Consider the following 27,132-nt stretch of genomic DNA (forward strand, 5'->3'; position numbering starts at 1 on the left):
TTGGCCAAGTTCCTTCTTTGGAGGCCTGTGCTACTGACCTGTTCTGTGAAATCAGTCTGTAAATAAATAAATCTTCTTAGTTATTTCTATACAACTTCTGCCACGGTGACCTCCATGTTCCATTTGTTCACCACAAAACTTACCTCATGGCAGCAAACTCAAAGCCGTTGTGCTTGCTACCTTAAGAACATCTGGCAATTGAGGGGAAGGTTTATAGCTTACAACACACCTCGTTCTCCAAAATCATGAGACTTCATAGGTCCCCTCAGTTGGGAGAAAAGGCCTGTCACAGCAAGTCTACCTTTTAAAAAAAGGTGTATGTCTAAGAAATGGAGAGAAAGAGAGAGCTGAGTTGAAACATCTTTCAATTTCCCCACCAATATTGTTGTCTAAAAGCACATCTATTTTAAACGTTTCTTTCTTGACTTTGTCTGTTTTTCATCCAGCTCATAAAGACTGTAAAACTAAGATTGCACAATCTATCAGTCAATAGAAGGCTAGATTTTAAGTCTAGTAGGGCAGGGATCCTCAACCTGTGGTCCTCCAGATGTTCGTGGACTACAGTTCCCATGAGCCCCTGCCAGCATTCGCTGGCAGGGACTCATGGGAATTGTAGTCCATGAACATCTGGAGGACCACAGGTTGAGGATCCCTGTATTAGGGAACGAAGCCCTTTCCTGGCTACTTTGCAGGGCACTGTTGAGAGACAAACTTTATTTATTTATTTATTTATATTTATATTTATATACCGCCCTCCCCGGGGGCTCAGGAAGTAAAAGCATGTCTTGGAAGTAAAAGCATGTCCGTGGGACCTGGGGACAAAGTGAGAGCTGGGAATCCCCCGGTTGTACAGCTCACCTCCAGGGAACAGAAATTAATTCCCTCAGAGAAAATGGTTGCTTTGGAGGATGGACTCCGTGGCATTATACTGTGCTGAGGTCCAACTCTGCCCCAAATCCCACCCATTCCCAGCTTCACCCCCCAAATCCCTAGTTATTTCCCAACCTAGAGCTGGCAAACCATTAAAAAAAGGCTATAAAAGGTAAAGGTAAAGGTATCCCCTGTGCAAGCACCAAGTCATGTCTGACCCTTGGGGTGGCACCCTCTAGCGTTTTCATGGCAGACTCAATACAGGGTGGTTTGCCAGTGCCTTCCCCAGTCATGACCATTTACCCTCCAGCAAGCTGGGTACTCATTTTACCGACCTCAGAAGGATGGAAGGCTGAGTCAACCTTGAGCCGGCTGTTGGGATCGAACTCCCAACCTCATGGGCAAAGCTTTCAGACGGATGCCTTACCACTCTGCGCCACAAGAGGCTCTTTAAAAAAGGCTATACTAAGTTTATATGACTTCAGTGCAGTCCTAAACAGCCCGTTCTAAGTTCATTGAAGCCATTATACACTCAGGCAAGGTTTCCCTCAAATGAAACTTCAGTAGAGCTGATTTGTACACCCTACCCTCAACCCAAGTGACTGCTAGATGCTCTGTCCAAGCCTACAGCCTGAATCAAGAAAGTTCAAGGATTGTACAGCTTTGGTTTGGTTTCCTTTTGTCTTTTGCTTCCAGGGCTTGGGAGCTTCCCTGAGCTGTGTCCTCCACCTTTCCTGTAGCTAACAAAGCATCCTTTGGCAGCCCCTACGTAGCTCCAGTAAGAGTTATAATTTGTTTTAAGGACTTGAACAAAAAGCAGAGACACATTTGTTCTTCATTTGGTGAGATTTGCTTAGATTTCCCTAATGTGGGTTTCATAGGTTTGCCAGCTTTGGGTTGCAAAATAACTGGAGACTTTGGGGGTGGGGGGGGGGTAGAGCTAGGAGTGGGTAAGATTTAGGGCAGGGAGAGACCTCCACAATGGATAATGCTATGGAACCCATCCTCAAAAGCAGATATTTTCTCCAGGGAAACTGACCTTGATTGCCTGGATATGTAATTCCAGGAGATCCCCCACTGGCATCCATAACTGGCTTTAACGCACACAAGAATAAAAAAAACATTTTAGATCTACACAGATTTGTGTGAGAGCATAAAAGAAAGGGACAGGGGTTCTTCATTTAAATGTCATTCTTTGAAGTTTGTTTGTTTTCATTTAATAAAGTCTGGGCCTTCTCCACTAAACTGTTTATTGATGATGTGGTGAAATGTTCTTCTAGACCCTTGATTCTGTATGGGCAACCATACTGCCCAACTCTGATTTAAGCAAAGCTTGAGTCCAGTGGCACTTTTAAGACCAACAAACATTTTTATTCACAGAATCATAGAGGTGGAAGGAACCTCCAGGGCCATCCAGTCCAACCCCCTGCACAATGCAGGATCCTCACATCTACCTGCCCACCCACAGTGATCCCAATTTCATGCCTACACACACACCAAAAATCTCCAGAATCCAGCCTGGCCTTGAGGAAGTTCAACTACCATCCCACAGTGATGATCAGCATGCAAGGAAGGGCCACAAGAGAAAAACACTGGCACATCCCTTCCTGCCCACCCACTCACAATCTGACTAAGTTCATAAAATCAACATTTCTGGCAGGTGACTATCTAGCCTCTGTTTAAAAACTTCCAAAGAAGAAGAAGAAGAAGAAGAAGAAGAAGAAGAGTTGGTTCTTATATGCCGCTTTTCCCTACCTGAAGGAGGCTCAGAGCGGCTTACAGTCGCCTTCCCTTTCCTCTCCCCACAACAGACACCCTGTGAGGGAGGTGAGGCTGAGAGAGCCCTGATATCACTGCCCAGTCAGAACAATTTTATCAGTGCCGTGGCGAGCCCAAGGTCACCCAGCTGGTTGCTTGTGGGGGAGCACAGAATCGAACCTGGCATGCCAGATTAGAAGTCCACACTCCTAACCACTACACCAAAGAAGGAGAACCCACCACCTTCCAAGGAAACCTGTTCCACTGAAGAACCGCTCTGTCAGGAACTTCTTCTGGATGTTTAGCTGAAAATTCTTTTGAATTCTGGTCCGACCTTCTGGAGCAACAGAAAACAACTCTGCTCCATCTTCTATATGGCAACTCTTCAAATCATATAATCTCTTAGTCATTTTCTCTCCAGGCTAAACAGACCAAGCTCTCTCGACCTTTCCTCATATGTCTTGGTCTCCAAACCCCTCACCATCTTTGTAGCCTTTCTCCTATTCAAGTATAAGCGTCCATGTACATGCACACGTCTTCAGATACAAGCTAACACCTTGAATAAAACTTCCTTAAAGCTGCCAGCTTTAAATTTGTTCTGCTGCTTCAGACCAACACAGCTACCCACCTGAATCTGATTTATACAGTTTCTATCTTCTTTTGCCTTGGATCCTGAAACACAGTTCCAAAACACCCATGAAAATACATCTCAAAATATGTATTATGTTGTCTGGCTTTTGATAATTTTGCATGTGTTTTCCCCTCTCTTTCTTTCTAATTTTAACCAAGGGAAAGAGGCCCGACTCATTAGTGCAAATAGCAGTGAGGTAGCTATTTGTAATGTAGCAGCAGGAAGGCATCAAGCCTCTGCAATATCTCACAAACAGAGATCATCTTGGCTGGAAATTATTGTTAATATGTTCTTTATTGCATATTGCTTAGCTACCGAGCAACAGCCCAGCCTCTCCTCGGTTGACACTTTCGCTAAAACCACCATGTTCAGAAAATGAAATCTATGGAAAACTTTTTTTTTTTGTGGGTGTTTTATGTTTTAAAATAATCATGCCGAATCCTGGCTTCTGGGTCTAGAGCAGGGGTAGTCAAACTGCGGCCCTCCAGATGTCCATGGACTACAATTCCCAGGAGCCCCCTGCCAGCATTTGCTGGCAGGGGGGTCCTGGGAATTGTAGTCCATGGACATCTGGAGGGCCGCAGTTTGACTACCCCTGGTCTAGAGGGTGCAGGTGTCATGAGAAAGAAAGAGAGCATACATTATACAAAATTATAGATTTAGGATTCTCAGCAGGATTAGTCATTGAGCAAGTGAGTCACGAAATGCAAAGTAAGGCATTGTTTAATCTCCCCACCACCTGGTGAGCATCAGAAATACAAGTTGTGACTCAGGCCAAGGACGGGACAATAGCTGGCTTACAAGCCTATGAAAGAAGGCCATCATGGGGATGTAGAACTGTTCACGTTCATCTCCTAATATCTTGCCTTTCTTGCATCATGAAACTCAGGACAGAAACTCTTCTATCCATGCACTGACCAGTGGTCCATCTAGTCTAGGGATGGCCAAACTGTGGCTCTCCAGAGGGGAATTGTAGTCCATGGGCAACTGGAGAGGCAAAGTTTGACCACCCTTGATCTAGTCCAACATCCTGTTGGACACAGCAGTCAACCAGTTGTCTTGAGGGCCAACAAATGAGGATTACAAGCCAACACAATTACCACTGGTTTTGCCTCCCAGCATTTGTATTCAATTGCCTCTGAATAGAGAGGTTCCCTTTAATCATCATGGCTAGTAATCATCATCAACCTCTCTTTTGTGAATCTAGCTAATCCCTATTAAAGCAAACGGTGATGACTGGGGAAGGCACTGGCAAACCACCCCGTATTGAGTCTGCCATGAAAACGCTGGAGGGCGTCACCCCAAGGGTCAGACATGACTCGGTGCTTGCACAGGGGATACCTTTACCTTTATTAAAGCAATATATAGCCACCAAGTCCACCAAGCTTACAATTTGCCTAGAGGTATTAGGCAAGCTCCTGCTGCCTGGCCCCAGGCCAGAAGAAGAAGAAGAAAGGTTGGCTTTTATATCATTATTTCCTCTACCCGAAGGAATCTCATAGAGGCTTACAATTGACTTCCCTTCTTCTCCCCACAACAGGCAGCCTGTGAGGGAGGTGAGGCTGAGAGAGCTCTGACACTACAGTGCCAATGTGGCAGAATGTTTAGAATGACTAGGATGCATAATAAAAAAACCGAAGTCTGACATTTTTGAGTTGAGGTTTACTATTTACATGTCTCCCAATACCATCCTAAGCAAAGTTATGCCCTTCTAAGTCTTAGGAAAGTAATGCCATTGTGCCTTGGGCATCTCTGCCCATGAGCCCAGATCAAGTGGCAATCAGTTTATTTTGATCACTTCCTACATAGAAGAACTGCACAGAAAGAGCAGAAGCAAAAACAAAAAACAAAAAACAAAACAAAACAAAAACATGGTCCTGGAACCCTGTCCACTGTCATCCACTAAAAGAATGCAGGCATAAAGACGGGATGAAGGCAAGTGATTCTATGCTTTATACAAGCCTGTGCTGCTTCTCTAGCAAATCAGATGAATCCATTTTGCAACTGAGCAAATACTGTGGCTGTCATGGAAGTTTGATTCCCCACTCCTCCACAGGCAGCCTACAGGGCTCTCTCAACCTCACCTACCTCACAGGGGAGAGGATGGGAAGGTGATTGTAAGTCGTTCTGAGACTCCTTTGGGTAGTGAGAGGTGGGGTATAAAAATCCAGCCCTCCTCCTTCTTCATGTGCAGTGGAGGGAGCTTGAATAAGGTACCGTGTTCCTGGAATGCATGTTTGCTATGAAGTCCTCAGCGCTCCTTCTCCTCCAGACTAAACAACACACGTGTATAACTGGAAGTTGGAGGGCTGGAGAAGTGTGAAAGCCGATCCAGCTGCGTCTGTGGGAAAGTGTCATGAGATAAATGCCTCCATGCAGTGAGCATGGAAATGAACCCTCATGGGCTGCTGTCCTTCTTTCGCCATTATGCATTATGCATGGACTCTTTAAAAGAGGTCGTTTACCACCTTTGCCGCTGCTGATTCTGCAGGAAAGGCTGTGCAGTTCTTGGAGACACATTTCCTTCATTTTCTGTTTAGGAATCTTCAAAGGCCACAACTACACTGGTGGTATTTCACTAAGTCAATATTGTCTTTCCTTCTAACAGCCAACATGATGGGGTCACAGGTTTTTCTATAGGGGAAGGAAACGGGGACCCCCTGAAACTCTAGATTTGGTGCTGTAAATATGAGTAAATAGAATATTAGTAAATATGAAATGACCCAAGCAGCACTGAGCATGCTCATTGACCTTCAAGAGCATCTGGAGTCTGAGTGCATCTGAGCATGAGTTAAAGAGGAGGGGAGAGAAAAACAGAACTGGGGGCAGAAATTGGACCACTCAGTCCCTAACATAGCACCCTCATTCCACAACTCTCAGGGGCTTTCCGCACTGGGATCCTTATAGCAAATTGTTTGCTGAACGAAAAATCGCCATTTAAAATAGTGGAATTCGTCATTATGCATACCTGACTTTGTAGTGGAATCCGGTTGCGTTTCTATCGTTTCCCAAAGGCTTCCGGTCTCAGCAAAAATCGCTAGAAAGGAAGCGCTATTGCCGAGCTCGTCCCGCCCCTGGCCATCAAGCAGCCAATGGGCAGCCGTTAGCATGCTCCCAAACAGCCCCTTTCCCTTTAAGAAAGGTTTTTTTTTTTTTAAACACACCCATTGCAACGAATCTGTGTTAATTCGTTGCAACGGAGAGACCCATCCAGCTGGCAGGTGTGTTTGAGCTGTCGTTTCATCGTTGCCACGCTCCTCCCGAGTGAAAAAAAAAATCCCCCCCCCTCACGGGCCCGATTTTCGGCCGAAAACAGTGTAAAAAATAAAGGGAAAATACATCAGCAAACGGGCTTCTCTGTGCTTAGTGACTAAACAGCTCTGGGGAGGGACTGAAGCTGGGGAAGCCTCTAAACAGAGGCTTGCTGGTGGGTTGAGCCCCGCTCGCTCGGAGAAAAAAAAATGGTGATCGCTTCGCCGGAAGATCAGAGGAGAGAGCCAGGGGGAGGGACTTTGTAGAAACCACAACAATGGTAACGCACAGAACTTTCCCGCTAGTGTTGCAGATTGGTTGCAGGAGTGTAGCGCTTTCCGGAGGGTGAATCCACTTTTGGGGATTTCCCTGAAAGTGCTACAAGGAAGCGCTTTTTGCGGATCGGTTTCAGGTGTGTGGCAGATTGTCAACGACGTTGTGCATAATGGCAAATCAGTAGCGTTTCAGTGCGATTTTGAAGGCGTGCGAAAAGCCCCTCATTCTGCCAATTCAGCCCATCTACTAGTTAAAATATTATGGGTTTTCTTGGGTTCTAACTGATCTGAAGTCAAACCATTCCTGCTTGGGGAAACATTAATTATGGTCTGAGGAAAAGACACTTCCTCTGATTCTAAGCAGTAATCCATGACATTCTTCAGCCTGTAGAAGAGAGAGAACCAGTAGCAACTAATCCTATGAATTCTGCCTTCTGAGGAGGGGCTCTGGCTTACTGCTTGGTATGCAGAAAGTCCCGGGTTCAATCCCCAGCAACTCCAGTTAAAAGAATCAGATAGCCAGCGATGTGAAAGCTGGAGAGCCTGGAGAACTATTGCCAAACTGAGTAGACAGTACTGACTTTGAGCCAGCTTGGTGTAGTGGTTTAGAGCAGCGGCCTGTAATCTGGAGAACTGGGTTTGATTCCCCTCTCCTCCATGTGTCAGTTTTCTCACAGCTCTCCCCACCTACCTCGCAGGGTGTCTGTTGTGGGGAGAGAAAGGGAAGGTGAATGTAAGCCATGTTGAGACTCCTTTGGGTAGAGAAAAGCGGCATTTAAAAACCAACTCTTCTTCTTCTCCTTCTTCATTCCTAAATTCTTACTCCCCAATGAATGAAGGAACCCAAGCAGTCAAGGCAATTGCCAGTAGTGGCAAGGATAACATTTTTTTTTTGGAACTATAAATGGAGTCACGTTTTCATTGGAAGGGGAAGAATTCTTGAGTTGGGTAGACAACAAGATTCACAGCTGGGTGACTCTTGGATATCGTCGAGATGGAATAGTTAAAAAGCATTTGTCTCTTGGCTACTGTGGTGTCAAACCTCAGAATTACCATGGGCAGCCTGAGGCTGTATCCACATATCATCGAATGCTGCACTATTGCTGTGCTTTAGCAATAATTCATAACAGGATCCTGCGGAGTGGACCAGCCAAGGGCTAGTTAAGAATAATGGTCGGGATAGGAATGAATCTAACCTTCAACTGAGTGTGCACCCCCCCCTTCTCCCTGCCATCCCTAAAAGACTCTCTCCACCCATGCATAATTTTATAATTTATCCATACTGTATAGGAAATACAGAGAAAAGGATTCTAGCTGTCTGTCTAAACTGGTACGGAAATAAATTGCAGAAAGCACATCTTGTCCTAAGGGAGGCAAGTTTAACAAAGAAGAAAAAGGAGGTGGAGTCAACAGGAAGGGAGAAACTCCTAAGAGTAGACTTCTCCTAAGAGAAGACTCCCAAGAGAAGAGTAGACCTCCTAAGAGAAGACTCCCAAGAGAAGTTCTCCTAAGAGAAGACTCCTAAGAGAAGAGTAGACTTCTCCTAAGGGAAGACTGGCAGTCTTCAAGCAAAGGTTGGATACACACTTTTCTTGGATGCTTTAGGATGCTTAGGGCTGATCCTGCGTTGAGCAGGGGGTTGGACTAGATGGCCTGTATGGCTCCTTCCAACTCTATGATTCTGGGTTTTAACAGATTGGTCTTACCTTGCTTGCTCTACTGCCTCCCTCATGTGCTTTGTTCAAAGGATCACTGCTCAGTCTTTCACTTCCAACAAGAATTACATTGCTAATTAGGATCAGCTAAAATCTACAAACTATTGAATAAGCTTTTGAGTCCTCCAGCACTCTTCCAGGCTGGAGAAGAGTTCTGGCAACCTTGAAAGTTTGACCGCTACATTATGATGTTTTGGTTCATTGTAATAAAAAGGATCATTGCTTCTTCACCCCCAATGAAATTAACACATGGAATTCACCGCAGCAAGGAGAGCTTCAAGAAGAGTTTGGATAAAAATATGGAGCAGAGGTCCATCAATGACTATTAGCCACAAGGTATAGATGGAACAAGAGCCTCTTGTGGCGCAGAGTGGTAAGGCAGCAGACATGCTGTCTGAAGCTCTGCCCATGAGGCTGGGAGTTCGATCCCAGCAGCCGGATCAAGGTTGACTCAGCCTTCCATCCTTCCGAGGTCAGTAAAATGAGTACCCAGTTTGCTGGGGGGTAAAATGGCAATGACTGGGGAAGGCACTGGCAAACCACCCCGTATTGAGTCTGCCATGAAAACTCTAGAGGGCGTCACCCCAAGGGTCAGGCATGACTCGGTGCTTGTACAGGGGATACCTTTACCTTTATAGATGGAACACTATGTCTGGGGCAGTGGTACTCTGTATTTTTGGTGCTTGGGTGGCCACAGTGGGAGGACTTCTGGAGTTCTGACCCTGCTGGTGGACCTCCTGGTGGCACCTGGGTTTGGCTACTGTGTGACACAGAGTGTTGGACTAGATGGGCCAACATGGCTTCTGTTCTTATTATCCTACTGTTTCTCCCCCCTCCTCCCTAGACCAATATAGCTACCTGCAATTTCTGACTCTTCTTTCAGCGAGGGCTGAGAGGACAGAGTTTGCCAGGGAGCTTGTTAGACAGATTCATTCAGAGAAAGGGAGAAAGACCGTGCCAAATTGAAGCCTTATGCGGTAAATGTTAGTTTGAAAATAATGGTGGGCTCTTTTATATATATAAATTGTGGTTAATACACAGAAACTCAGAGACAGAGCTCAAGCCCAACTGGATAGGAGAAGAATGAGTGCACAGGGCTCCAGAACAAAGGGTCATAGTTTAGGATCCAATCCAATTCTTATTAGAGTCATTTACAGTCTTTTCATTGACTTTAATGGGAATTGGACTGGCTCCTAAATTAGTAAGGTTATTGCTAGGGAGGCTCATCAGTGGGATGGACCAACGCCAGCCAAGTATTAGCTGCAGAAGCTTAGAGAGTCTGAGAATGCTGGAACAATCATCACGGATGGTTAATCATGGCTATAATTCTAGCTTAATGTAATGTAAATCAGAAGGTAACTGAGCTCCACAAATGACCCAAACTGTGTTGTGATTTACACCAGGAGAATGTCTAAACCAAAAGCTTTACAGACGGATGGGGGTGGGGAGGATTAAATGAAACCCACTGGCTGTCTGAGCAGTTTCAGGCATTTCTGGGTCCTTATTTCATCGGTGTGACTCAGGATCCTAGAGAGAGAATAAATATATTGTCCAATTCACACAATATGGCCATCGCACATAACAGGCACATAGAGCAATGATTCTCAACCTTCCTAATGCCGTGACCCTTTAATACAGTTCCACATGTTGTGGTGACCCCCAACCATAAAATTATGCACGTGTTCTTTCACAGAAATTAAACCAAAACCGACCAATGTGTGAATATCCATTGTTCATGATTGCATATAAATTGGGTTTTCCCCCCGGGGTTTCTCATTTCAGTTCTGTCTCTTGTCCCACCATGATCATCTCGCTTTTTTCCACTGCTCCAGACAGATGAATGCTCTATCTCGATCAACCCCGGCCAAGCTGCTTGCCCTGCTGCGACCCCTGTGAAAGTGTCGTTCGACCCCCAAAGGGGTCCTGACCCCCAGGTTGAGAACCACTGACATAAAGAAATCTCTTCTTAACCACAGCTGGGTTGTCAAAAATTGGAGCCATTGAAGAGCAGTCCCAGTTTAAGGATTCACCTTCAATAGAGGTGGTTTCTCTTATTAGCACATGTAGCACATGCTTTGTGCCCTGCAGTTCCAGGGGACCCACAGTGCTATATCAGGGGGTCTTCATACTTCTGAGGCTCACGGACCACAAGAATGGAAAAAAGAGAAGCTTCCAGTTGCTTTCAAAGTTTCTACTATCCATGTTAAAGCACCAGTAACAGCACCAGTTGTGCTCTGCTAAGACCCTGCAAATCCTTAAAGTGGCTCTGGTACTACAGGCTCCATGAATCCTTAAAGTTCCAAACAAGTGGGCCAATCCAAAGGTGTAGTCCAAAAGTCCACACCAAGGTCCAGGGTTTCAAGGAGACTTGTGAGGCAGGAAACAGGCATGGTAGGTGTCAGCATCATGGCTGGATGCACCATTGGTTCCAAGCCAGCTTAGTTTCCAAACTTCTCATAGGCAAATATCTTCTCCTGGCCCAGGCTGCATCCTGAGAAGGTATCACCTTGAAACAAACTGTGTTTTTGCAGTTTTAGCTATCAGCTGCTTCTGAAGACTGGGAAGGGGGGAGAGCTGTCAGCCTGATGAGATACAGCTGCACTCCAGCAGATCTGGCAACTGATCTGAGGAGCTTCTGCAGGCAGTCCCAGCTCAGGGTCCTGAGCAGCCTGCTCTTTGGCTAGGTTTGAACTGGGCAGAAAGGGACTCTGCCTGTCTCACCTCTGCATAGCTCAGTTCATCCTCTGAGGAATCTGTGCTGCTCTGAGGCTGGCTCATGACAAGGAGTTCATACTATGTTTATCTTATGTTCTTAATTCCATAAGATTTGCTTGTAAATCAACAGGCATAGAAATGAGTTTCCCATCTTGTTATATGCCCCATTGTCTGGTCATCACACATACTGCAAGCCTAACTTCTTGTTCCTGGTACATAGAGAGAGCCATATGGTAAACCAATTAGTTAGCAAAATGTTATCCATATGGTGAGCTAATTGCAATGAATGTGCTTCACATTTCAAATGATATGAATCTTCACCACGGCATTACTGCCCAAGCATTAGTATATACGCATGATGCATTCAAGAAATATCACAGTTCCCCATAGGTTCAATTTCAAATGCACAATTATGGCCGTATTTCCATATGATGATGATAATGTTAACCATTCAATCATGTCCGACTTTTGGCTCAACTGTCACCACAGTTTTCAATTTTTAGTTGAATAATGCCATGGTCAGTGTCTATTTTGATCATATCTAACCACTGTGGCCTTTGTTGGCCTGGTTTCCTTTTACCCCTGAACAATCCTAGCATAATTGCGCTCTCCGTTGAATTGGATCTCATAATATGGTCAAAGTAAGCAAGCCGGAGTCTTGTGATTTTGCCTCCCAGCGATCTACATTCCCTTATACCATGAAGTACTTCCACAATGATTTCTTGTAGGGCAAGGCCCAAGGGCACCATTGAGTCACCAATGCATTTTCTGGCACCCTATGCTTCCTGCCCGAAACATCTTTCCCCGAACTCTAGCTGGTCTCCACTTCACTAGATTGGCAGGTGTTTTAGAAGCACCAAGGAGGAATCCCTTATATCACCATTGGAAGCATCCTTTCAAAAATAGCAGCCTCCACTGTAGGTGGATATTTGGTTTGGACCTTCATGACCTTTTGTGGAAACTTTACATGTTTTGATTTGGCCCCACCCCTCCTCCCCCCTTGGCGGCCATTTTTATTGGTCCTTTCCCTCCATGGCAGCCATTTTATGTTGATGCTCTCTCCTTGGTCTAAGAATTCTAGGAATGGGTGGAGCCCTCTGCTGTAGGGTGCCCCTAGGAAAATGGTAAGTGTAATTTTAAGGAGAGCTACACCTTTCAGAGTCCGCTGAAGTCAACAGGCTTCAACAAGTGTAACTGTACATACTACTGCATTGTTATGGGAGAGTGGGGGTGGGAAGGAATGACTCTAGAAGCTTACTGTCTATGTAATCCTATTTAAAAAGCAAATTTTGAGGGGTCTCTGGTTAAACAGGTAAATGTAGCTTCCTTATTCTTGCTTATTCCTTGTTCAAAGAAAGTGACACTGTCTGTGATCTTTTACCATTGTTCACAACTACAATAATTTGCTTTGTGCCTTAGGGCTAATAACACAACCTCTCAGTTCTTCAGCTAACACATCTTGCAAATGGGAAGCATAATACTTCATACCCCAGCGTGCTGTATTCATTAATACTGGTGTGGTGCCTTTGAAGGTATAAATTGCTGAACCTTATTATAATCTTTCTTCTACAAGCATCATCCATTTTGCTAAATTACAAAAGTGTTGAAGCCTTTTAATTAAGAGTAAATGCACCAAATGCACTATCAGCACTTTAAACTTTTTTCAGCTCTCAAACCTTGGAGTAGCAGTTAATAGCAGCTTGCTTTTCACTGACAATTTGCATTTTGCTTTTGCTGTAAGACAAAATTGCTCCTGGTCCCTATATTTATGGTTTTTAGCCTGTGCAGTCTCCTCTAGGCATGCCTAGAGGTCCCCTTCCTATATTAAGTGCACAAAGGTGAGCCTGAGAAGTTCTATAGGTAAAGATTTGCCCTGGGATACCCCCCACATTCATTGTGAGAAGCCAATTAATTCATATTTTCATTGACTTTCATTGTGAGAAGCCAATCAATTCATATTTTCATTGACTACCAGAGTCTATTGGGAACTCCTACACAGCACAATGCAGAAAGCCCTCAGTAATTACAAGCATACTTGAGAAAGTGCAGAAAAAAGTAGCTGGGCTTCAAATAAGGATGGGCATAAACAAGCTCTTGAACTAAAGTTTGTCATGAATTTTGGCTGGTTTGTAGTTTGCAAAGTGATGATTGCAAACTGAAAGCCGCCATGAACTTCCATGCATTTTGATACAGTTTGTAAAGAGTAGAAAGGAGAGGTTTAAATGGCTGAGCGCCATTTAAACCCCTGCTTTCTGCTCTTCGCAAAACAGCTGAGCTCAGCTGTTTGGTTTCAATGCCTCTCTACTAGCCATGGATTTTCATGGTGAACAGAAAGCAGGGGCTGAAATGACTTCTAGCTATTTCACCTCCTGCTTTTAGTTCTCCACCCAAAGCTGTAGTGAGCAGAAAGCTGGGGAAGAAGTGGCTCAGAGACATTTAAACTGATTTTTGTTCCCTGTCGCTTTTTGCAGGGAGTGGAAAGCAGGGGTTTAAATCTTAAATGACTTACAAGCAATTATAAACTGGTTCAATTAATAAGCCAGCCTATTGGTTCTACATTATAATAATTATAATTTGCACTAAACTGAAACGAAATTCTTAAAGAATAGCCTTGGTGGCTTACTAGAGTTTTCTGGGTCATCCAAAGCTGACCTTCACCCAGACAGGCTAGTTCTTCTAGGCATATGCCCAACTTAACTAGAACGGCTGTTTGCAGTACTGGTTGCTGATATAAGGATAGTGTCTGGGTGGCAGGTTAACATGGACAGAGAGGTTGTCAAGAGGCATTTAGCTGCACTGGATGAGTTCAAATCCCCTGGTCCGGATGAAATGCACCCGAGAGTACTCAAAGAACTTTCCAGAGAACTTGCACAATCCTTGTCCATCATCTTTGGGACCAATTTAAGGACTGGAGATGTCCCGGAACACTGGAAGAGAGCAAACGTTATTCCAATCTTCAAAAAAGGGAGGAAGGATGACCCGGAAAACTACAGACCAGTGAGTCTGACCTCTGTTGTGGGGAAGATAATGGAGCAGGTATTAAAGGGAGCGATCTGCAAACATCTGGAGGACAATTTGGTGATCCAAGGAAGTCAGCATGGATTTGTCTCCAACAGGTCCTGCCAGACCAACCTGGTTTCCTTTTTTGACCAAGTAACAAGTTTGCTGGATCGTGGAAATTCGGTTGATGTCGTTTACTTGGACTTTAGTAAAGCTTTTGACAAGGTTCCCCATGATGTTCTGTAATGGGTTTAAACTACAAGTACAACGATATAGGCTAGATATCAGGAAAAAAATTTCACAGTCAGAGTAGTTCAGCAGTGGAATAGGCTGCCTAAGGAGATGGTGAGCTCCCCCTCACTGGCAGTCTTCAAGCAAAGGTTGGATACACACTTTTCTTGGATGCTTTAGGATGCTTAGGGCTGATCCTGCGTTGAGCAGGGGGTTGGACTAGATGGCCTGTATGGCCCCTTCCAACTCTATGATTCTATTATTCTAACTATACACATTGCAAGAATACAGATGTTTAATCTATTTTTTTCATAGCTTGTAAAATCTTTGCAACCAGAATCCAGGTGAAAAAAAATCCTTTGAAGAAGCTAAAATTGGGAAATGAATTAGCTTAGAAAAAATAGGGTCACCTTCTTTGAAAGATAGAGGCTGAAACCAGAGGTTGTTCATACAATACCTGCAGCATGACTGTGGTATCTGCAATACAGATGAAGGAAAATAGGAAATTGCTTGAGGATAAATGAATAAAATGAATTTCAGTAGAAATAAATGTAAAGTTCTTCACTGAGGTAGAAAAAATCATATGCATCACTATAGGATGGATGAGACTTGTCTTGGCTGTAGTACGTGTGAAAAGGATCTGGGGGTCTTAGTAGACCAGACCAATATGATTCAGCAGCATGACTCGGTCGCTAAAAGGGCAAATGGGATTTTGGGCTGTCTTAAAAGAAGTGTCATGAGTGCTAATGCTATCACTTTGCTATGCTCTGGTAAGACCTCACTTGGAGTACTGTGTTCAGTTTTGGGCACCACATCTGAAGAAAAATGTAGAGAAACTGGAGCATGTCCAGAGGAGGGCTGTGAAGATGGTGAGGGGTTTTGAGGCCAAGTTGTATGAGGAAAGGTTGAGGGAGCTTGGTCTTTTTAGCCTGGAGAGAAGACGACTAATAGGTGATATGATAACCATCTTCAAATACTTGAGCGGCTGTCATATAGAAGAAGGAGCAGAGATGTTTTCCGTTGCCCCAGAGGGTCAGACCAGAACCAATGGGTTGAAACAAATTCAAAAGACTTTTCAGCTAAACATCCGGAAGAAGTTCCTGACAGAGTGGTTCCTCAGTAGAACAGGCTTCCATGGGAGGTGGTGGGTTCTCCTTCTTTGGAAGTTTTTATGCAGAGTCTAGATAGTCATCTGGCAGAAATACTGATTGTATGAACTTAGGCAGATTGTAAATGGGTAGGCAGGAAGGGATGTGCCAGTGTTTGTTTCCTGTGGCCCTTCCTTGCATACCCAGGAAATTGCTGGAATGGTAGATGACTTTCCTCCAGGCCAGGCTGGATTCTGGAGATTTTTTTGGTGAAGGGGGGGGGGATCACCTGGGCATGTAATTGGGGTCACTGTGGGTAGGCAGGTAGTTGCAAATTCCTGCATTGTGCAGGGGGTTGGACCCTGGATATCCCTTCCAACTCTATGATTCTATGAAAAGCACAGCTTGTTTAGAGAGGTAAATCTGTCGCAGCTGAAACCACAGAGAATCTTGTGGTTCCTTAATGACTTACAGGTCTGTGGCATTTGCTTTCTTGAGCGAGAGTCCACTTGTATCAAGTTCAAGAAGTCTTACATTAAATTGGCAGATGTGGGAGTGGGAAGAGTTATAACAGAACTAAGCCGGAAGGCCTATTATTGCATTCTCTGACATTATGCAAATCTTTCATCTTTGTTGCCAGTTCTTCATTATTCCAGAGAGATCCGTAACTCCCTAACCAGATAACGTACAGTGCTATCCAGAACTGAATTACACCCTCCTACAATAAGTCAACAAAAGTGCGTCTAGTCAAGGCTATGGTCTTCCCAGTTGCAATGTATGGCTGTGAAAGTTGGACTATAAGGAAGGCCGAGCGTCAAAGAATTGAGGCTTTTGAACTCTGGTGCTGGAGAAGACTCTTGCGAGTCCCTTGGACTGCAAGGCGAACAAACCGGTCAGTCCTAGAGGAGATCAGCCATGACTGCTCCTTAGAAGGCCAGATCCTGAAGATGAAACTCAAGTACTTTGGTCATCTCATGAGAAATAAGGACTCCCTGGAGAAGAGCCTAATGCTGGGAGCGATCGAGGGCAAAAGAAGAAGGGGACGACAGATAATGAGGTGGTTGGATGGAGTCACTGAAGCAGTCAGTGGGAACTTAAGTGGACTCTGGGGAATGGTAGAGGACAGGAAGGCCTGGAAGATCATTGTCCATGGGGTCACAATGTGTCAGATACAACTTCGCAACTAACAACAACAACAACACAATGAGTTACAACCTGAGTTACATCCTCACTATGATCATTCATTCATTCATTCATTCATTCATTCATTCATTCATTCATTCATTCATTCATTCATTCATTCATTGTCTTCAAAAACTGGAACCCTGTTAAGATTGCACTTACTATTCTGTCAAGAACCTGTTTTCATCTGTGTTCGGCTACATAATATAACACATCTTTGTTTCCAGCTACCCTGGCCCTTCTGCTGCTCTCCTTCCTTCTAATTCTGTCTTTGTGTGTACATTCCAGACCTCAGGCCAAGTGGGCTTTCCTCATCATGCAGATTTACATACTGCAATGCACTTGTTAATCTTTAAGGGGCCAGAAAGCTTGTTGGGTTGCTTTTTCTTTCTTTTTTTGACAGATTTCAAAATTCAGCAAACGCAATGGAACTTTGCCAAATATAGTTCCAAATAAAAGGTTTCCCCTGGTTCTCTGGTTTTGTTGATTAAAGGAAAATGAAGAGTGACAGTAGGAAAAAGAAAACACTTCTAAAAGTAGACATAGGGAGGGATCACTAACCTCGCCACTGAAACATAAACTTGTAATACTTTTCCAGTTCTTTTTTGCACCCCAGCCTCCCTCTTGGGAGTGCATAGTCTGTGGGGCAGCTCTGATCCCTCCGCTCTGAAGTGCCATTACTTTTTGATGTGGGTGGAAACCATCAAAGCCTTCTCAACTCTTGCTGCCCCATTCAACATCTCCTTCAGCATACCTAGCCACCCCTATGAGATCCCTGCTCCAAACTGCCCTGTATCATTTAGGTTGCCAACAGCTTCTTAGTTGGCACTTCCTGGTTTTCTGACCTCATTCAAGTTCTCGTTGCAGTTTAGGATGTGCCATTTACAGTTGCTGGAACCCTCCAGGGTTGATATCAAAGCACCAGACCTGAAGTGCCTTCAGCGTTTCTGCACAGGAATACTCATGTTGACATGACAATGGTTTGTGATGGGTGATCAGAACACTTGCAGTCCTCTGAAGCTCAGACTCCAGTCTGAAGCCCATGGTTTTTCCCATACTTCCAACATGGAGACCATTCTCCATGTAGCTGTCATTGTGGCTGTGACTGCAGGGGTACTGGCAGCAGTTTCCACCTTACTTACTTACCTCAACCTCCCAGGGCCACCATTTTTCTGGATTTGGGAAGCCTTTTTTTTTACAAACCACCAGCTGCTAGGTCACCAAAGAGCCAGCTTGGTGTAGTGGTTAGGAGCACCGACTTCTAATCTGGCGAGCCGGGTTTGGTTCCCTGCTCCCCCACATGCAGCCCGCTGCGTGACCTTGGGCCAGTCACAGCACTGATAAAGCTGTTCTAACTGAGCAATAATATCAGGGCTCTCTCAGCCTCACCCACCCCACAGGGTGTCTGTTGTGGGGAGAGGAAAGGGAAGGTGATTGTAAGCCGCTTTGAGACTCCATTGGGTAGAGAAAAGCAGCATATAAGAACCAACTCTTCTTGGTCTTCTTCACCTTCTAGTGACCTATTGCAATTAAAAAGGGATACACTTCTCTTTAAAAAAAAACAAGTGAATGCTGGGAACTCGGAGGCCAAGTAGACTATTGCAATCGTTTGGTATAATGCTATTGCACCACAGAGTAGCACCTCCTGTAGTTGGCGGAATATTGTCCACAAGGCCTGAGGTCAGGGATATGGCACCAGTAAGAGCAGGATCTCATATTGTGTGCTTTGATTGAGACATTTCCAGAAAGTGCTATCAAACCAGTTTGGAGAAAGGTTGTTGCAAAATAGGGGAAAACCCAGGAGGTGTCTACTTAGAAGGGTAGGAAGAAGGGTTTTATACCTCTCTTTTCTCCACCTCAAGGAGTCTCAACATGGATTACAATCACATTACCTTCCTCTTCCCACAACAGGCAGCTTATGCGGTAGGTGGGGCTGAGAGAGAACTCTGAGAGAACTATGACTCGGCCAAGGTCACCCAGCTGGCTCTAGGCTAGACTAGAAGCTGCTTTTAACCACTATACCACACTGGCTTTGTGTGTAACTGAAAGAGAATGCAAGAGCACAACATTTCCTGCCTACAGTAATACAGTAGAATGACACATTTGAACTGTTTTGAATCATCATCTAATGCAGGCATCTACTACTAATGCACCAATTATGCAATTGGCTGATGCAATTGTCAGCTGAGGTCCATTTGCCAATAATGTCACATAGATGATCCAAGAAAACCCATTCTGGTTTAGATGCTTAATTGGAACAGAGCCTCTTTTTGGAAGCAACTTCTGCTATTACTGCAAATTTCAGGGCAATTCAGAGATTTGACTGCTGCATTCTCTTCAATTAACAGAAAAAATGGCTATGTAGAGAATCGTAGAGTCATAGAGTCAGAAGGGGCCATACAGGTAATCTAGTCCCACTCCCTTCTCAGTGCAGAATGAGTAATGAGATACAGGCTTGAATGGTTTCTCTCTTGCTGTTCTGGCATGTTTCCCTTGACCTAGCCCCCTAGCAGCCACTATCCCTCTCCCTGGGTTTTTTGATGCTTGAATTTAAATATCAATATATAGGTGTCCCAGTGTCCTCTGGTTTGCTTACTCTTCCATATATTTCACTGGATCCCACCCTGTATCATTATATCCTTATCCATGGTTCCTCTATCCATGGTTCCCACCCCTGGGCGGTGGGACGTGTCCAGCTGGCCAAATTGGAATAGTGCCAATCAGGGTGCAGCCAGCAACACCCTACCCCTACAGCTCTGGCCCTCTCTTCCTGGATGCTAGCCACATTCCTCTCAGACATGCCAGAGACAGAGAGAGACACATAGAGCCCTGCCAGACTGCATACGAGCTCTCATTCCCTCCTCTTGCTCCTGCTGTGAGGGAGGCAGAGAGAGACACAGAGAGAACTGCCCCAAGCTGCTGACAGCAACACAGAGAGAGCCACCCCTGCTGCGACGGAGGCAGAGAGAGAGAGACAGAGAGAACTGCCCCAAACTGCACACCAGCCCTCCTTCCCTCCTACAAACCAGCCCTAATTACCTGCTATGACTCCTGCTGGGAGCAGTGAGAAGGAGAGAGAGAGAGAGACAGAGAGAGCCGCCCCTGCTGCAACGGAGGCAGAGAGAGCTGCCCCGAACTGCACACCAGCCCTCCTTCCCTCATAAGAATGAGCGCTAATTACCTGCTATGCCTCCTGCTGCAAGGCACACTAAGACACGCAGCAAGAGGCAGAGAGAGACACAGAGAGAGATCTGCACCTCCCGGTGTCCCTTGGGTCCTAGCGCCCATTGCATTCCTGATTGCAATGGGCTTTCTTGTTAGTATTGTTATAATGTTATAACAGCATGTAAATCAGGTTGTCCAACTCTTCAACTTTCATTTTTTCAAAGTTAGTTTCTACCCCCTCTTGTTGCACAAATAATAGGAAAGACAAATCTCTGCCAAGAAAGAATCTCGATACTTGTTTTTTTCTTTAAAAAGTAGTTTGGGGATTCAGAAGCTCTGACAAATACATTATTATACTGATGTTACTATACTCAATTGTTGACTTATAAAACAATAAGGTCCCCCCCCTCCCAGTGCTAAGGGGAGAATGGTTGCTATGGGGACAGGCAGGGGAAATGGCTGCTGTGTGAACCAGCCCAGGAAAACCAGAACTTTCCCACCCACACAGTAGCCATTTATGCTTTGCTGCTATCTTTTCCAAAACTTTTCAGCAAAGCAGGTTGGGGAGAGACTGTAGAAAAGCCTGGTGAGGAGGGCTTTAAACCAAGTCTAATGGGGAAGCAAGATATACATTGATTTCTGTACACTGATGCGCAGAGTATGGAAAACAAGCAGTATGAACTAGAAGTCTTAATAAACAAAGGGGAGTATGATCTAATAGGCATTACAGTAATCTGGTGGCATAACACAACTGGAATAACAGGATTGAGAGGTATAACTTATTTAAAAGGGACAGACAAAGAAAGAAGGGGGAGGAGTAGGACTATATGTTAAGAATGTGTATATTTGTGTGGAAATACATGTCTCTGAACATGAGAGTTTAGCTGAGTCATTGGGTAAAAATAAAATGAGTAGGAAATAATAGTGGTATTCCAAAGTTCTCAGAGAGACAGGCCCTAGTGGTCATGGGAGATTTCAATTACTCAGATATCTCTTGGAAGACCAGCTCTGCTAAAAATGAAAAGTCCAATAAATTATTGACTTGTCTTGCTGACAACTTCATTTCCCAGAAAGAGGAAGGGGCAACCAGGGGGTGTGGTCAAGTCCTAAACTAAGAAGGTGTCCATGAGAGCGTCAAAACAATTACAAAACCAAGGACGTTTGATATGCCAAGCTCCCTGTAAAATAGTACAGCTATCACCTCTGGATGGCTTCCCAAGGCATTCTAGACCCAGAGGCAGTCTTGAGGCCTGTCAAGAATTAACAGGAGTCTTGATTCTGTCCAGAGACAAGATACCACCAAGCAAATGAGTTTTGGGTACGGTAGTACAAGTAAGGCAAAGGCATAGGTTTACAACTTAGCTTGTTCAACAATCAGACAATAGGGTGTAAACTGCACGGAGCTTTTATTCCAACCCCAGGTTGATTCAGTCCCTGCCCTCTACACAGAATGCAATTTCCGTTTGGATTTTGGGCGATTTAAATTTTCCTTCTGCAGCAAGAAGGATTGATCCGGAGTGACCCTACCTTTATTGTGCAATATCTTAGAGTACTTTTAATCCTGAATATATTATAAAATCACATTGTTTTGAATCTGGGCTCTCCTCCGTGGTAGGGAACCCATGATTGGCTACAGGTGGTCATGTGATAAGCCTGCCTTAAAGGAGAAGCCCCTAATTTCTCTCAACTTCTGTTGGTCTTGGATTTTTTTTCTACCTTCTTCGATCCTCTTACACTCCCCCTTCAAGAAAAGAAAGGATTTTTTTCCTCCCTCCTCTGACTTCTTGGATCCTCTCTCCCCTTCAAGAAAACAAAGAAAGAGTCTCCATTTCCCCCCCTCTTCTGAGCCTCCCTAACCACGTGCAGAAGACTTTCCTGTTTCAATGGGGAGGGGGGGAAGAGGAAGACTCGAGTTCAAAGCGATCTGAATTCAACAGGATTGACAATGGAATAAACAAAATAAGTGCAGACTCTGCCCAGGTTTCTACAAGTTATTTTATATTTATTAAGGTGCACATGAATAAATTGTTATACTAAGCAGTGAGAAAATAAAAATATTGTGAAATATTTCTAACTAGCACAATATATTCACAAAAGCAGACAGAATGGCAAAGCTCTGATGTAGTATTTTAAAGTCCAGAGCCTGTAATGCAGGTTGCAGGTAAACAAAGGATACAGAAAAAGGTTTCACTAACCTCTGAACAACATGGTGTTACAAATTAAACTCTTTATGGCCTTTTCCCACCTGAGGTTTTGGACCCTTAAACCAGTCAAGAACTATCTGCCAATTTTATTAATGAGCCAATAAAACTACTGGTGTCAAGACAGGTGATCCAAAAGGAGCCAATCCTAGGATGGTATGTTAACTCCCAACTAGCTAAAAGCCCATTTCTTAAAACACTAATTGGGGACATCTGTGACTCATTACCTTATCAGAGACAATGTTAGCTTTTCAAGGCCCCAGGTGAAGTTCATTCAAGCCTAGGCATTTAGGGAGGAATGCTCAGCCCATAAAGAAAAAGATCTTTTTCCAGACTACGAAAGAATCTACAGAATTTCTGAAAATGGTGGTATATAAATCAAATTATAAATAAAATAAATAAAATAAGCAGAGTTGTTTTCTGTTGCCCCAGAGGGTTGGACCAGAACCAACAGGTTGAAATTAATTCAAAAGAATTTCCAGCTAAACATCCGGAAGAAGTTCCTGACAATTACAGCTGTTCCTCAGTGGAACAGGCTTCCTCGGGAGGTGGTGGGTTCTCCTTCTTTGGAGTCTAGATAGTCATGTGACAGAAATGCTGATTGTATGAACTTAGGCAGATTGTAAATGGATGGGCAGGAAGGGATGTGTCAGTGTTTGTCTTTTGTGGCCCTTCCTTGCATATCCAGGGAATTGCTGATCTCCACTGTGGAGTGGTAGGTGAATTTCCTCCAAGTCAGTCTGTATTCTGAACATTTTTGTTGGGGGCGGGGATCACTTGGACATAAAATTGGGGTCACTGTGCGTAGAGTGAGTTCATACATTGTGCAGGGAGTTGGACTAGATGACCCTGGAGATCCCTTCCAACTCTATGATTCTATGAATGTCCTACTTTGAGGCTATATAACCATTCATGTGTGCACTTATTTATTCATTTAAAGCCATTTCTTAGCCACATTCTTCTGTATGGTTGCCAACCTCCAGGCAGGGCCTTGCGATCTCCTGGAATTACAACTGATGTCCAGATGACAAAGATCAGATTCCTCAGAGAAAATGGCTGCTTGGGAAGGTGGGTCCTCAGGTCCCTCCCCAAGCCCTAAAGTCCCCCCTACCCCCCAATCTCCTACTTATCTATAGTGGTATGCCATTAAAATATAAGAGCCTCTTGTGGCGCAGAGTGGTAAGGCAGCCATCTGAAAGCTCTGCCCATGAGGCTGGGCGTTCAATCCCAGCAGCCGGCTCAAGGTCGACTCGGCCTTCCATCCTTCCGAGGTCGGTAAAATGAGTACCCAGCTTGCTGGGGGGTAAACGGTAATGACTGGGGAAGGCACTGGCAAACCACCCCGTATTGAGTCTGCCATGAAAACGCTGGAGGGCGTCACCCCAAGGGTCAGACATGACTCGGTGCTTGCACAGGGGATACCTTTACCTTTACCTTTATTAAAATATTCAAAACAATATAACAAGACCATCACTGTTAAATACACAAGACATTACAAAACAACAAAAGCATCTAGTGGACAATAAGTATGCATGACAGTTTAAAACCACAGTCCATTGGGACTCTAGAAACGGCTTCTTCAAATACGGTTCCACTCCACCCCCACCCCCAAAAAAACCCCTCACTTTGTCCCTGAAGATCATACCAAAGAAGCCGGATGGACCTCAGAAGACAATAGCTTTGGTTAGCGATTCAAAACAGGTAAAATGTGTTATTCTACTGCATTCTTGGAAGTGTAAGTTTTTCATTCTTTGCATTCCCTTTCAGTCACGGCCAACTTTCCCGATTTTTTCCCCTCGTTTAACACTTTGAGATGTTCCTTGTTTGATCTCAGTTGGAAGGCAGTGTGATTGGACAGCTTCAGTGGAAACAGTTCGGCTATTTTTGAGCGACTTGAGCATGAGGCAGAAGAATGTACACTTCGTTTCCACTGTTTAAAGTAGCTCAAGAAAGGGACGTCTGCTACCCAGCATAGCTCCAGTCTACATTCTGGCTTGCTTGATGATGATGATGATGATGATGATGATGATGATGACGACCACAACAACTATGGCCTTGGCCAGACAACTGGAACTTACTGAGCGACAAATGTCTGTTTGTCTGGGGTCCTGGGGCAATCTGCCTTCCATTGTTTTCTTTTGTAATTTCAGAGTCATGAATCCGTGAAGCTGGCCTTCTAGGCGAGGGCTGTGGAGACTCTTAGAGGGACTATTTCCCGTGATATCTATGGCAGGGGTAGTCAACCTGTGGTCCTCCAGATGTCCATGGACTACAATTCCCATGAGCCCCTGCCAGCGTCTGCTACCCCTGCCATACCCCTGCGTTTGCTGGCAGGGGCTCATGGGAATTGTAGTCCATGGATATCTGGAGGACCACAGGTTGACTACCCCTGATCTATGGGATGTGGATCATGCCACACATTTTGTTCCGATACATAACCGAACAGCAGAAATCTCTGTGGGAAATAAGAGCAAAGCTGCAAGCAGCGGCCTCCAATGTTTCTTTTATTTTAGAAAACGGAGATCCAGAGGCTGCAGGCTGAAGAGCAGCTCTGGGCCAGGCACACATTTCCCCTCTCCCTCTGCAGCGATGGTGACACAAAAACGAAAGACACACACGCATCAGAGATAGATTTGTCCCCCTATGGGGAAAATTGTACCAATTTATTTGCTGCCTCAAAGGTTTAAAAATATTGGCTTGGGTGGGGTCATTTTGTGGCAGGGGGAAAATGCTGGGGGTCATAGGACTTTTTCACATCAACATGGGCCTTCTGCTTTCAATTGCAGTATTTGGGGGAGGGGGAGGGATAAGGAGGGAGGGGAGGAAGGAAGGAAGGGAATGCAGGCAGGCAGGCAGGCAAAGAAAGAAAGAAAGAAGGAAAGAAGGAAAGAAAGAAAGAAAGAAAGAAAGAAGGAAGGAAGGAAGGAAGGAAGGAAGGAAGGAAGGAAGGAAGGAAGGAAAGAAAGAAAGAAAGAAAGAAAGAAAGAAAGAAAGAAAGAAAGTTTTGTCCTTACTTGATAAAATGATTGTGTCCATGTGAGTTTGTGCTAATGAATATGGGGGAAAGGTTATCTCCCAACTTAGCAAAGAAAGGTGCTGCAAACAGCAGGAGCTGTTCAGAGGAGAGAACAAAGCGTATACCTCATACACTCTGTAAGGTCTAAGGTGTGCTTGAGGGGGGAAAATCTATTCTACAAGCCATCTTCAAATCATTTTCACAAGCAGACATGAAAAGGTTTGCTAAGGGAGTGCAACCAGTTCAACTACCTTTCCCAGGATCCCACAGTCAGGGAACAATTTCTGAGACCAGGCAGTACATGGCTGAGAACATTTGAAAAACAGCATTCCTGAACAGAGGCAGGGAAGTGTGCATACATAAAACCATGCTCATTAGCTGACGGCTGTGCAGAGGAGGGGCCAGGACCATCATGCTTCCCTTTTATGCACACTAATAGCAATGTCTGTAATGTTTTGTACTGAAGGCATCTGCGTTAGCGGGTATTTTTACAGCTCAACAAATTTAGAGTCCAGGGGCACCTTTAAGACTGCATTGAGCTTCCTGGACCGTTTGTGTCTACTTCTAATGTTATAAAATTTGACCATATCATCAACTCCAAGGTTTGGAGTTTGGCTCATTTAAAAAAGCCTGCCACCATCAAACTAAAATGAAGCCACAACCATTTTGGGTTCTTCTACCGGGATTCCTACTTCCCATGAACAAAACAAGGTTGATTTAGCAAGGTGCGGTTTTGCTTTGTTTTAAAATATATTTTTTTCCCCCGAAAGAAATGAACTGTTCCTGAACTCTAGCCTCAAGACTTTGAGTAGCAATCTACACACCCTTGGCTTTGCTATTTACAAAGCAGCTGAAGGGCTGTTCACGGGTCATCCAAACCTTTCAGCCTCATCAGGCACCTGATCAACAGCTTGCCTCAAAAAGCAAGAACTTGCCTTCCTATTCATCCTCCCTTCACATTTCCATTTGTTTCTCCAGTCAGATTAGTTTCTATTCTCCATTTTGCGATGACTCATCCTTTCCTTTCCGCTTCAACAACTCAGTCATGACTCGGCATTTCCAGGCTCACACTACCGGGAGGACCACATCTCTCTTTCGTCAGAGGTTATTAATAAAGCCTCTAAAGAGGTTGCCCTGGTAAATTATGCAAATGACAGCATAATTGAAAAAAAGACCTTTTTTTTTAAAAAAAAAAAAAAGAAGAAGCACAAACTCTCGGTTGAGGTTCCTTTCCTTTCCCCCCAACCCGGAGTTCTCTTTTCCCTTCATTTCCCCAAACAATTCAGCAGGCAAAGTGGGAAATACGAAAATGCTCTGACAGGAAAAGCCACTTACTGGGCCGTCCTAAGCAGAGTTACGCTCTCCGTAGCCTGCGGACTCTAATGCGCTTGTGACATGATTGGATTAGGAACCTCTGCTCGGTGGATAAATTTCCGCCGAAAGGGAGGTGAGGAGGGAAGGACGGGGAATCGGCAAAGGTCTATTCAGTTCACGGCACAATACAGCCAGCAAATGAAACATCGAGAGGTACATTCCCCGGTAACAGATCCTACTGTAAAACTTGCAACTACACCACGACGTGGAGATCTTTCTTTTTTTAAGGAGATGAGAAACTTCATTAATCATTCATGGCGCCTTTCTGTGCAGGGCTGAAGGGAATGGCCCGGAGAAAACGGCAGCTTTCTGGTCAGAGGTGGAGGAAGAGCTGTGAGGGGAATCCGAAGGCATAAGGGACTGGGGGAGGCCGAACTCTCACTTTGATCGCTGCAGCAGAGGGGGCAATCAAGATACCTCACTGTTTAGGCTGCCCATGTTCTTGTGGGGGGCATTCCTAGGCAGCTGTTTCCCTTATGTTCCAGAGAAAGAGAGGGGCGGTAGGTCAGTTGTTGTGCAGTAATGAAGAAGGCCCCCAGATTTTCTCTTAGGCCCCTCCTGTTAAAAGATCTCCAACAGCAGGACTGGGGAAAACATCTCTGCTTTTTACCTTGCCGGTATTTTTCAGATACTTTTTTCCAGCTGAATACATATTAGAG

General features: G+C 44.7%; 1 long non-coding RNA gene across 1 annotated transcript; it reads right to left on the reverse strand.

Moving 5' to 3' along the window:
• LOC143819773 (uncharacterized) lies at positions 1 to 27,132 on the reverse strand. Its single transcript, XR_013225091.1, has 3 exons — positions 27,084 to 27,132; positions 3,257 to 3,300; positions 1 to 322 (listed from the first exon to the last, which is right to left on the reverse strand). It is a non-coding gene; the product is annotated as an uncharacterized LOC143819773 (long non-coding RNA).

The sequence above is a fragment of the Paroedura picta genome, chromosome 1 (genome assembly GCF_049243985.1).
Source record: "Paroedura picta isolate Pp20150507F chromosome 1, Ppicta_v3.0, whole genome shotgun sequence".
Classification (NCBI taxonomy): domain Eukaryota; kingdom Metazoa; phylum Chordata; class Lepidosauria; order Squamata; family Gekkonidae; genus Paroedura; species Paroedura picta.